This window comes from Bombina bombina, chromosome 5 (genome assembly GCF_027579735.1).
Source record: "Bombina bombina isolate aBomBom1 chromosome 5, aBomBom1.pri, whole genome shotgun sequence".
Classification (NCBI taxonomy): Eukaryota; Metazoa; Chordata; class Amphibia; order Anura; family Bombinatoridae; genus Bombina; species Bombina bombina.
In genome coordinates this window covers 524,506,732-524,521,318 of record NC_069503.1, presented here as the reverse complement: position 1 = coordinate 524,521,318, position 14,587 = coordinate 524,506,732, and positions in this window count along the sequence as shown.

Sequence of the window (14,587 nt, the reverse complement as noted above, 5' to 3'; positions counted from 1 at the left end):
TCAGGTAGGCATGCGCAGTTGCTAGGCAAGTATGCTTGGTCTCTTGAAAAGGTGAGCATACATACATAGGTATCAGGTAAGCATGCTTTATACCTGGCCTCAATAATAAATTATTTAATAGATGGGTCTCTTTGGGTTTGTCTTATCTAACTCAATTTAAGGAGCCCGAAAACTTAAAAGTATACACATTTGAAGATCTTAGAAAATGTTTCCAACTTAAAAACACAGACTTTTATGCATATTTACAAGTACGGCATTGGTATTTTGAAATAACCAAAAATTGCAACATGGAATGGATACATTTAGGCATAAAAATGGGCCTATCCCTTCATAAATTTGGTAAGCATTATATTAGCTACTGGTATAAGATGGTTCTATCAGAATCAGGTGAGCTCAATGTGCTTGATATTTGTTCAAAATGGCAGGGGAGCCCTTCCAACGCTCGATATTCACAAAGTGAAACACAGTATAATAGCTGTTTAAAATGCTACACTATCTGCATTGTGGCGGGAATCTCACTTTAACATTTTAAATAGAGTATATATTTCTCCTGCTAGAATCAATAAATTGTATCCCATTTCTAAAAATGTATGTCCCAGGTGTAGTTTTCCTGAGGCAGACCTGGTCCACATGTTTTGGAGCTGTCCGAAAATTTTGGAAACGTATACAATTTTGCTTAAACAAGGTGCTTACCTCTCACATTGTACTGCAACTACAACACATTGTTTTCTTAATGGATGTTAGGGATAAGGCTTATAATGTTGACTTTATTAACACAACGATTTTAGGAGGAAGATATCTTATCTTGAAGAATTGGAAGAGAAATAGGGAACCAACTATTAATAATATAACTCTTACTATTACAATCTCAACTTATAATAGAACAGCTTGACAGTGTTAATAATTCAGAAACGCAGCAAAATAGATTTGCCCTTAAATGGCTAGACTTTATTAAATTATATAAAAATTATATAAAAGTAACGTACAAAGGCAGCTTCTGACCCCTCTACAAAAATTAGAAATAAATGAATAGATGATAAGCTTAATAGGAACATCTGGTTTTTTTTTTTCTTTTCTTCTCCCTTCTCCCCTCTACTCGCTGGGATCTCTTATCCTTTAAGAAACAATCACTTGCTCTCAGAGGTTTTTCTGTTTCCGCTACTCCCAGACAACACCGCCACTATAATACATTTATTAACCCCAAAACCTCTGGCCTTCCACATCACCGCCACTAAACAAACCTATTAAGCCCTAAACCGCCAGCCCCCCACATTGCAAAAAACTTGATTAAACTATTAACCCTTAAACCTAACAACCCCCTAACTTTATATTAAAATAACAATATCCCTATCTTAAAATAAATAAAAACTTACCTGTGAAATTAAAAAAACCTAAGTTTAAACTATAAATTAGCCTAACATAACTATTATACTAAACTATTATACTAAAATTAAAATAACTACCAATTATAAAAACTAAATTTAAGTCTAAAATTACAAACAAAAAAACCCACTAAATTACAAAAAATAACAAACACTAAATTACAAAAAATAAATGAAATTATCAAAAATAAAAACAATTACCCCATATCTAATAGCCCTATAAAAATAAAAAAGCCCCTACAAAATAAAAACACCCCCTAGCCTAAAATAAACTACCAATAGCCCTTAAAAGGGTCTTTTGTTGGGCATTTTTTACCTTGAAAAAAATACAAAGACCCCCAACAGTAAAACCCACCACCCAAAATAAAAAAAACTAACTCTAACAAAAACCTAAGCTACCCATTGCCCTGAAAAGGGCATTTGTATGGGCATTGCCCTTAAAAGGGCATTCAGCTCTTTTACATTGCCCCGAAAAGGGCATTCAGCTCTTTTACCTAAAAACCAAACCCTAATCTAAAAAAAAATAACACCCAAAAAGATTTTTAAAAAAATAACACTAACCCCCGAAGATCCACTCACAGTTTCCGGAGTCCGGACATCCATCCTTATCCAGGCGGCGAGAAGTCTTCATCCAGGCGGTGAAAAGTCTTTATCCAGATGGCGTCTTCTATCTTCATCCCGGTGGCGCAGAGCGGATCCATCCTTGAAGACATCCGGCGCGGAGCGTCCTCTTCATACAGTCACCACCGTACACTGGACCTTCAATGCAAGGGAGCCTTTTTAAAATTCCATCCCTTGCATTCCTATTGGCTGATTTGATTCTTGAAATTCAAATCAGCCAATAGGATGAGAGCTACTAAAATCCTATTGGCTGTTCAAATCAGGTAATAGGATGAGAGCTAATGAAAGTGTTTTTTGGAATTGACAACTTTTTTAATATTCTACTTTTAAAGCTGCTGTAAGTTCACACTATACTATAAATGTGTTCTACTTCTAATACTGTACCTACACTGTAACAAACGTATTTTTAATTTAGAATATGTTTGGTACAGTGCGATTGCAATATTGACACATGTAAATTGTATAAAAGTCCTAAAGCAGGAAAAAAGAAGGCACCAATAGGGTGATATCGTCAGGATAAGAACAGGCAATAGAAGTGGACGGTAAATGTACTCACAAACAGAGCGGCACTGAAAAGTGCCCGAAATCGCAAACCGGGACCTTACAGTCGCCCGGCAGACACCACACAGCAATGTCCACCAGCCGGTCACATGAATCCTTCCACCAATTGGGAACGGACCTGCGCCCACACCTTCCTCCAGAGTATCCAATCGTCACAGATGCTGGAAGGGGTGTAAGGATATGGTGCACGCTGTAAATGCCCAAATGCTCACTCTTTCTGAGGACAGATTAGAGGTAAAAGGCAGTTCAGAAAATAGAGGAGATCAACTCCAACATGGGTACAAGTTAAAACAATTTTATTTAAAAGTTTTAAAATCCAGCAACGCGTTTTCTCAGCTGCACAGAGGCGTTTCATCAGGCTGTATTAATTTAGAATATGTTTGGTACAGTTTGATCGCAATATTGACACATGTAAATTGTATTGCTATTCAATACTATGTGAAGGTTTTTAAATAAGAGAACTTTAAATAAATAGTAAAAATTATTACTTGATCACCAGTACCACCCTCTACTTTCATAACAATTCCTAACAGGGAAACAAAGAAATATATAATGCCTAGATTTTTTTTAAAAAAATGTAAAACTAATATGCCACAGAAAAAAATCTAATAGCCCTATAAAAATAAAAAAGCCCCTACAAAATAAAAACACCCCCTCGCCTAAAATAAACTACCAATAGCCCTTAAAAGGGTCTTTTGTTGGGCATTTTTTACCTTGAAAAAAATACAAAGACCCCCCAACAGTAAAACCCACCACCCAAAATAAAAAAACTAACTCTAACAAAAACCTAAGCTACCCAGCATTCAGCTCTTTTACATTGCCCCGAAAACCTAAGCTACCCAGCATTCAGCTCTTTTACATTGCCCCGAAAAGGGCATTCAGCTCTTTTACCTAAAAACCAAACCCTAATCTAAAAAAAAATAACACCCAAAAAGATTTAAAAAAAAAATAACACTAACCCCCGAAGATCCACTCACAGTTTCCGAAGTCCAGACATCCATCCACATCCAGGCGGCGAGAAGTCTTCATCCAGGCGGTGAAAAGTCTTTATCCAGATGGCGTCTTCTATCTTCATCCCGGTGGCGCGGAGCGGATCCATCCTTGAAGACATCCGGCGTGGAGCGTCCTCTTCATACAGTCACCACCGTACACTGGACCTTCAATGCAAGGGAGCCTTTTTAAAATGGCATCCCTTGCATTCCTATTGGCTGATTTGATTCTTGAAATTCAAATCAGCCAATAGGATGAGAGCTACTAAAATCCTATTGGCTGTTAAAATCAGGCAATAGGATGAGAGCTAATGAAAGTGTTTTTTGGAATTGACAACTTTTTTAATATTCTACTTTTAAAGCTGCTGTAAGTTCACACTATACTATAAACAGTTCATTGGTCTGCCGATATATTATAAAAAAGGGGGCTGACCCACAAGTGCCGGCAAATGGAGATGTGTCTCCTGTAGGTTATGATAGGGATAGTCCATCTACATCGCCATTCGTCGGCAATCTCAGTGGGGAGGGGCATATTTGAAGTGTACTTCAAATACATCATTAACCTAACTGTTGCTTAAACTAGGCATACAAGAAAAAAGAAAGGAGTGGGATCCTCAAAGCAAGTTCTATTTAATTCACACTAATCAGGTGCAAGCACATCTAGTGTGGAAAGGCAATTGCAGAAGATCTGACGCGTTTCACTCCCTCTCAGGTACACTTCATCAGAGATCTCAGTTGTGCACAGGTGATTATTAACAGTTGTTGTTAAGTCATTGTTACAATACTTGCTCACATGCTGTAAAGGCAATATAAAAAATAATAAACACAACAAGAAGCAAAAAAATAGTGAAAAGTAAAAACAACAATATTGTTGCAATAAGGTCAAGAAACAAAATATAAAAGGGAAGGGATACAATCCAAAGATGGTTCTACAATGCTGCTAAGGAGAAAGAAAGAGGAAAGTAGTGTGTACTTATTGGAGACATCTAGACTAAGTACTTGCTGTCTGATATCCAAACATTGGGAAATGGGTCAGTTTCATGTCTCACTATTCAACTATACTCAGTAATTAAAAAAACTATAAAAAATAAATGAGCAAATAATCAGAGTAGAACTAATACAGTAAGCAATATATTGTGATAAATATTCCACTTGGGAAATAAATTATTATTATTTATGTTGCTTAAAGATACTGGGGAACTACTGTTCCAGTGTGACTGCTGAACTCCTTTGTGGCAGAGGAAAAAGTGTGTATGTTTATGTATGAATACAAAAAGAATCTCCTATGTACATTTCCTAGACCACTTGTATAATCCACTGAGAACTGGCACTTTACAAGCATATAACACAGTATTGTGTAAAAAAGTTCATACCTTTATTTTCAGTGTTTACAAACAAAACACACAGCAAACAGTGTGCAAGGTGATTACCAGGAGACACAGGTGCTAATGGAGTGTGACGTCATCTGACACATTTCACGCCCTTCTGGCACGTGTTTGTAAACACTGAAAATAAAGGTATGAACTTTTTTACACAATACTGTGTTATGTGCTTGTAAAGTGCCGGTTCTCAGTGGATTATACAAGTGGTCTGGGAAATGTACATAAGAGATTATTTTTGTATTTATATGTATCCGAGTATCTAGCAGCTGCGGTCTGCAGTTTGCAGACTCAGGTTTGTGTCGGGAGAGGCGCCGACACAACTTCTCTTCAGTTCCTGTTATAGACCGAGTCGTTCAGTTACTGGTATTACAGGTTTTAACAAACCCGGTGTTAAAAGACAAGAAGTGAGAGCGTAGAGCAAAATTTTGCTCCATACCCCACTCCAATACCAGCGCTGCTTAAGTCAGCAGTGAGCTGGTCGTACGTGCTCATGCGTGATTTCCCCATAGACATCAATGGGGAGAGTCAGCTGGGAAAAAGTCTAACACCTGCCAAAAAGCAGCGTAAATCTCAGTAACGCAGCCCCATTGGCTCCTATGGGGAAACTAAAGTTATGTTTACACCTAACACCCTAACATAAACCCTGAGTCTAAATACCCCTAATCTTACACTTATAAACCCCTAATCTTTCACCCCCGACATCGCCGACACCTACATTATTCTTATTAACCCCTAGCTAAGGGTTTATTTTTATTTTACAGGCAAGTTTGCATTTATTTTAACTAGCTAGAATATTATTAACTATTTAATAACTACCTAGCTAAAATAAATACAAATTTACCTGTAAAATAAAACCTAACCTAAGTTACAATAACACCTAACACTACACTACAATTAAATAAATTAAATTAGCTAAATCACAAAAAAAACACTAAATTACAGAAAATAAAAAAACAAATTACAGATCTTTAAACTAATTACACCTAATCTAATAGCCCTATTAAAATACCCCCCCCCCCCCAAAAAAAATAAAAAAAAACCTAGCCTAAACTAAACTACCAATAGCCCTTAAAAGGGCCTTTTGCGGGGCATTGCCCCAAAGTAATCAGCTCTTTTTACCTGTAAACAAAATACAAACAACCCCCCCAACAGTAAAATCCACTACCCACACAACCAACCCCCCAAAAAAAATCTAACTAAAAAAACCTAAGCTCCCCATTGCCCTGAAAAGGGCATTTGGATGGGCATTGCCCTTAAAAGGGCATTTAGCTCTTTTGCAGGCCCAAAGCCCTGACCTAAAAAATAAACCCAACCAATACACCCTTCAAAAAATCCTAACATTAACCCCCGAAGATTCACTTCCTTATCATCATTGTAGAACCATCTTTGGATCGTATCCCTTCCCTGTTATTTTTTGTTTCTTGACCTTATTGCAACAATATTGCTGTTTTTACTTTTCACAATTTTTTTACTTTGTGTCGTGTTTATTATTTAGGCTTGTATTCTTCATTTATTTTAAACATTAATATTTATTTTTCTAAATATAATTATGTTATAAAAGACAGTAGCCTCAACTTTATAGTGTTACATAACTGCATAATCTTTAACTTTGCAAAGTTAAACAAATGCCATTACGGAAAAAATCAAAGTTGTGGCTACTTGATAACAAAATTAGATTTAGAAAAATAAATATTAATGTCTAAAATGAAAAAAAAAACACAGAAAAAACAGCTTAACCTAATCATCCCAAACCTATAAAACCCTAAACTGCCACAATCTAACCATTGCAATAAACCCATTACATATTAACCTCTAAACTGTCACTACCCCATGACATAAAAAACCCTAACCTAATAAGCCCTAAACTGCCATAACTCCTAACACCCACTACAAAAACAAAAAAAAACAATAGGGCCTTTACTAAAACTAAAGGTCCCCTTAAAAAAAGCCCACCCCAAAATAAAAAAACAATACTAACACTAAAACCTACTCTAAAAATTACCCTTAAAATGGCTTTGGTTGGGTAGTGCCCTAGTTGAAGTGAACAACTCTTACTTTGTTTTTAGTATAAGTATTTTTAATGCAAAATAGCTATTCATTTCAAATAGGGCAATGCCCGACAAATGCCCTTTTCAAGGCAATTTGTAGAGTAGGTTTTAGTGTTAGTATAGTATTTGTTTATTTTGGGGTGGGCATTTTCTAAGGGGACTTTAGATTTAGGATAGGTCTTACTTTTGTTTTATTGGTAGTTTTTTTTTGTTAATGTGTTTTTTATTTTTTGTAAAGTGGGTGTTAGGTTAAGGATCTTGGGGAGGGGGCTAGCTGTTAGTGAGTTCTTGTTTGATGAGCGTGATAGTTCCTAATGGCAAGAACACCAACGTATAAAACTGTGGAAAATATAGCTACAGTAATTGCAATACAAAATAAATAAATGAATGAATGGATAAATAAAGAAATAAATAAATAAATGCATGCATACATGCAAATATACACAGTGATCACAACAGTTTTAATAATGTAGTATGTAATATGTCAAACTTTTAACACTTCAATTAAATCGTTAAATTTAATTGGTCTTGTACTATATCGTTTTTCATTCCATATAAACTTTATATATTCATTTTAATCCAGGAAAGAATAAATAAAAAAATTGTATGAGTCAGCAGAAAGAAATATCTGAAGAGTTCAAGATATGAACCACCTATTGTGGTAAAATGTATTTATAATATAAAATGTTTTAATCTGTATTGCTGATATATGTTCACTCAATTCATTTTTAGATATTATTTTGATAAATGCTTGTTTGGTAAATATGTGTGTTGATTTTAAAATTGACAGATCTATGTTAGTGTTAACAAAAAGAGTGTCTTCTTGTAATTCGCCCATCTTAGTTTCATCGATTTCAAATTCATGGATAATGCTAAGAACTCTCTAAAACTGCTGGACTGAAAATGAAATATGCAATAGCTGGGGGCTACGTCTTTCCTTTGTTGCTGGGAAATGTTGCCAATATAATTGCTCTTATCAGGAGAAACTACTAAACAGGCGAAATAAAAAGGAGAAAGAAATAATTTTGTGTCTGTTTTTTTTTCTATAAAGTTACAATTTTTCTATTACAAGTAATTAGCAAGTGTTTGTGCACAAATCTTCAATGGCATTTCTTGTGTTTTAATGCCTTAAGACTAATTACATCTAATGTGATTGTGCATTATTGTTCTTTTTTTTTAGGAAACGTGTTTGAGTGGAAGTAAAGACTTATCAAAACTGTCTTCTTTTCTGAAACAAATTTGTTATTGATTTCCCATTTATGTAGTTTTAGGTATTGATGTCAGGAAAAGACTAACGATTACTGTCCCAGAGTACTGTTGTTTATAATCTTAATCTAATGGCACACTTTGAAGGTCATACTTATGTCAAGTTTAACCCTTTAATCACTGTTAGGATTTTCCTTGACATTCTAAAAGCTCTAGGCTTTAACACCATTAGGATGGCATGGAACGTTCATAATTTATGGCATCCTGAACCCTTCTCCTTTTAGTCAATGTTAAATCAGACTGGTCCTGGCCTTGAAATCACGTGATCACATTGACTATCGCTTGATTTTATTTTTCAGGCAAGTGTTCACATCTGAACTTCATTCTGATCTTAAGCACTTGCCCCGGCATGAAGGGGTTAGCAAAGATATTAGCCATTTTCATAATAATTAAATAGCTAAATACCTAAAAACTGTAGTATTTTTTTGACTGATATGAATAAATTCTACAATGGTATAAGTAAGTAGCTATGTCCATTCGTATTTGGAAAAATGTAAAAACTAACAAATATTTCCATTTTTTGGTGCATTCATATGAAAAAGAGAATTGAGCAACCCTAACAAAAAAAAGGAACAAATGAATGTAACAAACAAAAATAAATAAATAATTTATTGAATGGTTGATTGCTTCCTGTGTCATAGAATACAAGTTGTACAACTAACTTTTATTCTTTGCCAGTTTTGACTACATTAAAATAGTGCTAATGTTGGTTTGTAGCAGTAGCACTAGCTACTACTTTCACTTAATTTAAGTTTAAGGTGTTTTCCAGCTACACCTAAGCTGCTATGAAAATATTCTGCATAGGAAATAGCAGACAAATGGATATTAGTTAAACAAATCCTCAACAACCTCCTTAACGATAATCAGATGAAACAAAAGAAAATGGGCCAGATTATACTCATCATGGCTGTGAAAGTATAGATTGTGGTAGAGCAGGGGTCAGCAACCTTGGTTCTCCTGAAGTTTTGGAACTACATTTCTCATGATGCTCAAACAGCCTAAAGTATGTCTTAACATCATGGGAAATGTAGTGCCAAAACATCTGGAGAGCCAAGTTTGCTGACCCCTGTTGTAGAGCAATATTGGGCATGCTAACCCTTCTCTGGTAAATGTGCTTTACGCGCTTTACCATGAACTTGTAATATCAAGTAGAAAAATATTGTTAGCACGGTCCAGCGATATAGCGTATCGCATCCCGCACTATCGTTAGTTCGCCACTTGTAATATGGCCCAATATTTTTATGTTTTTATTAAATAAACTGATAGTTTTTTTTTATTAAACATGCAGTTAGACACATTAGACAGTTGTTATAATAATACTATATTTTAAATTCCCAATAACTACAAATTTAGCTTTCATGTACAGTATTTGCAGAATCCCCTGTGAAAATTCAAAGAAGCTATTGTAAAATCTTGTTTAATTATCCTAAAATAATTGTTTTTAAATATGTAAATGCTATATCAGATTAAGGTCTCTATGGGTAATTTTAACAAATAAAAAAGGATTACTTCATTTCGTAAAAAAAACAAGATCTGCCATTATTACCACCCTCATATGACTCATTAGAATATCATAACTCCATCAGGAAGGTTTATAGATAATCTTTCTAATAAGTTATTATCTTATGTTGATCATTTTTTTTAACAATTGGTAAACTTAAATGGACAGTCTACTTGAAAATGTTTTTTTTTTTAAAAAAGATAGATAATCTAGTTATTACCCATTCCCCAGTTTTGCATAACCAACACAGTTATATTAATACACTTTTTACCTCTGTGATTACCTTGTATCTAAGCCTCTGCAGACTGCCCTATTATCTCAGTTCTTTTGACAGACTTGCATTTTAGAAAGAGAAGTGCTCTAACAAGAACAAACAACAGCTCAGTGGCTTGTTCTATGGTGAGTTACCACCTAGGAGCAGCATCTTTTAGCCCAATTGTGCTTTTTACAGAGGAGAACTTTTTTGAAATACATCAGTTTGATCCCGCCTAGTAAGGTCAGTCAATCCTTAAATATCAGGCAACTCTTCTCTGAACAAGGAATATGGCAACCCCAGATAATTGTTTTGACCTTCTATGGGACTTGTCATTGAGGTGCATTGGCTAAAATGCAAGACTTGCATTTTAGTCAATCAGTGCGGACTCATAAGTAACTCCACTGGAATGAGCACGATGTATCTATATGGCAGACATACCGCTAATGTATCGGGCCAAAAAGTTTTGTTTCATCGCTCCACAGAACAGAATACAAAAATTCAGTAGCTTATTTATATGATTTTGAGCATATTGGAGCCAACTTTTCTTGTACTTTTGGGTCAGTAGTGGTATGTGTCTGGGAGTTCGGATATGGAAACCTGCATTTAGTATACGCCTTACTGTGCAAACTGAAACCTCAGTGCCTGTTGCCACCAAGTCTTGCTGCAGGTCTTTTGCAGTCACTTGAGGGTTTTTCTCAACCTACCTTCTCAGAAATCTGTTTGCAGCCGTTGATAGCTTCCTTTTTCTGCCCTGTCCAGGTAGTGTAACCACAGTTCCTGTAACTTTGAACTTGCGAGCTACGCTTCCAACAGTGCCTCTAGGAACAATCACTGCCTTCCCTATCTTTTGTTATCCTGTTCCTTGTTTGTGAAGGGCGATGATCTCTTCTCTTAACTTTTTGGACTATTTTTGACAGCCATATTTCTAACATGCAGTCAAATGTGACACCCAACAAACCCATAGCAAGTTCAGGAATTTCATGTGTTCTAACTCAAGCACACCTGGTGCAACTAATGAAGCCCTTGATAAGGGCTTGAGACAACACCTGTTTTGCATATTTGTGCTGTTGTGAGGGATTCTGTTCAGGGGGTTGAATAATTTTGAGACTGCAGAATTCGTTGAAAGTTGCATTTTCAGTTAACTTTGGGAAAACCACTTGAAGCATTCATTGTGTTGAGCTATTTCAATTTATTTTGTTTGATTTGTTTGCAAACAGCTGAAAGTCTGTACATTTTGACAATAAACTTGATTTGCAATGGGGGTTGAATAATTTTGATTACAACTCTATATGCAGATCATTTAGGTGATGTCATCAAACACTTCCCATTAGAGTTGTGTAGCGCTAGTGCTGGAGATGTTGCACTTCAATTGTTACTTTGTAATATGGATTTTTCTGTTATTCATAACTTAAGCCAGAGCTGCGCTCACAAACTGCAGACACTGGTTAAAAAAATAATAATAATACTTCAGAACAAGCATCGTTTTCTATGCGACAGGCTCAATTACACAACCAATTTTATTTTGTAATAAAAATAAACTTTAGTGTCCGCTTTGCATTACTTTTCTTTGAGCATGCTAAACATGATTTCATTCACTGCGCACGCGCACGGGAGCACGCTTAAACCCTTTACATAGGCAACAACCTCATATGTTTAGTGACTTTTATTGGAGGCATACGTAATGGCTATTTTTAAACAGCCAGAGGGGAAGTAATTACAGCAGTGGTAACGATGGGTAAAGAAGATAACGATAAGCATAAAACAATATTAAAAAAAAAAAAAACACTTCTAATTAATTTACTTCATGTTAAGTAAAGTTTTTTTCATGCAGGTCATTATTGCCAAATCTACAGTTCTATGCTCCTTTAAGTCTAAGAACATTGGGTTTAAGGACTCAAATACGCAGTACTAGAATTGACACCTTTTTCACTTAGCAGAACTGGATGAGAGTTGTTTACAGACCTGCTGTGAATTGACCCAGTTTAAGGGTAAACAAGGCATTGCATCTAATTTGTCTAAGGCTGAAAAAATAAGTATTAAAATCTCTTATGGAAAGAAGAAATATAGCACAGAAACAGACCGACAAGGGCAGAGCCACTGTTGTCCTAGATAAAAAGTAATACATGGTCAGAATAGGGATCAGGAAAGTTATTTGTCCTTTCCAAATAGCTCTTTAATTTACATTGTATAAAGGGCATTTATACAAAGTAAATAAAATACTGTAGGTGCGCTAGGAAAACTGCTCTAAAGCTGAAAGTGGATTAAGAAATACTTCAAATAACTTTTTTCTTCATTTAGAGGAGACTTTACATATTTATATCTATATATTTGTGTGTGTGTGTATATATATGTATAGCTATATAAATAAATATAGAGAAAATAACTCATTGTGTAGTTCATTAACAAATCTAGACAAGCCAGAAGATTTTTTTTTTCCCCACAGAAAACCTCTGAATTACATTCACTTAGATTACGAGTTTTGCGTTAGAGGCTATGCGGTGCTAACAAGCAGTTTTGTCTCACCGCTCACTTATCTACAGCGCTGGTATTACGAGTTTTCAGAAACCCGTCGTTAAAAGACAAGAAGTGAGCACTGAGCAAAATTTTGCTCATTACCGCACTCCAATACCAGTGCTGCTTAAGTCAGCGGTGATCTGGTGTAACATGCTCGTGCACGATTTCCCCATAGGAATCAACGGGGAGAGACGGCTGAAAAAAAGTCTAACACCTGCAAAATAGCAGCGTAAAACTCAGTAACGCAGCCCCATTGATTCCTATAGGAGAAATACATTTTATGTCTACACCTAACACCCTAATATGAACCCTGAGTCTAAACACCTCTAATCTTACACTTATTAACCCCTAATCTGCCGCCCCCGACATCTCTGACAGCTATATTATACTGTTATTAACCCCTAATCTGCCTCTCCGGACACCGCTGCCACCTACCTTATACTTATGAACCCCTAATCTGCTGTCCCCAACAACTCCGTCATCTACATTATATTTATTAACCCCTAATCTGCCGCCCCCAATGTCGTCGCCACCTACCTACGCTTATTAACCCCCTAATCTGCCTCCCCCAACGTTGCTACCACTATAATAAACATATTAACCCTTAAACCGCCGCACTCCCGCCTCGCAAACATTATTTAAATATTATTAACCCCTATTCTGCCGTCCCTAACATCGCCGCCACCTACCTACATTTATTAACCCCTAATCTGCTGCCCCCAATGTCTCTGCCACTATATTAAAGTTATTAACCCCTAAACCTAAGTCTAACCCTAAACCTAACACCCACTAACATAAATACAACTTAAATAAATCTAAATAAATATTCCTATCATTAACTAAATTATTCCTATTTAAAACTAAATACTTACCTATAAAATAAACCCTAAGCTAGCTACAATATAACTAATAGTTACATTGTAGCTAGTTTAGGGTTTCTTTTTATTTTACAGGCAAGTTTGTATTTATTTTAACTAGGTAGAATAGTTATTAAATAGTTATTAACTATTTAATAACTACCTAGCTAAAATAAATACAAATTTACCTGTAAAATAAAACCAAACCTAAGTTACATTAACACCTAACACTACACTATAATTAAATAAATTAACTAAATTAAATACAATTACCTAAATTAAATTAAATTAGCTAAAGTACAAAAAAACAACAACACTGAATTACAGAAAATAATAAACAAATTACAGAAATTTTAACTAATTACACCTAATCTAATAGCCCTATTAAAATAAAAAAGGCCCCCAAAATAAAAAAAAAACCTAGCCTAAACTAAACTACCAATAGCTCTTAAAAGGGCCTTTTGCGGGGCATTGCCTCAAAGTAATCAGCTCTTTTACCTGTAAAAAAAAATGCAAACAACCCCCCCAAAGGTAAAACCCACCACCCACACAACCAACCCCCCAAATAAAATACTATCTAAAAAAAGCTAAGCTCCCCATTGCCCTGAAAAGGGCATTTGGTTGGGCATTGCCCTTAAAAGGGCAGTTAGCTCTTTTGGTGTACCGCTCACTTTTTGGCCTCCCAGGACAGACTCATAATGCCGGCGCTATGGAAGTCCATAGAAAAAAGACTTTACAAAGTCTACGTAAGTCGCTTTGTGGTAAGGCCAAAAAAGTGTGCATTGCCCCTAAACCTTCAAGATTCGTAATACCAGCGGGCGTAAAAAAGCAGCGTTAGGACCTCTTAACGCTGCTTTTTTACCCTAATGCACAACTCGTAATTTAGCCGATTGTTTCAGAGGTTTTCTGTGGGAAAAACAGGCCCTCAACACTCAGTATCCATATGAATGCCATATGTATCTTGGCATGATGGACACACTTCTATATGCTCTTCTGGACACCTATATCTATAAATGGCATGTTTTAATATTTCATATTTTATTGTTTTATTACTCCCCCTGTTGTGATTGTCACTAACAGTACTGGTGTTATTAAAATCATGTTTTCACAGTTATTGTGTCTTTCAGAATTAATTATTTCAATCTGTTTCCATCAGCACCACTGCTAACCTATCTAAATGCATCTATTAGGTTATCTGGATGGTTAAAGT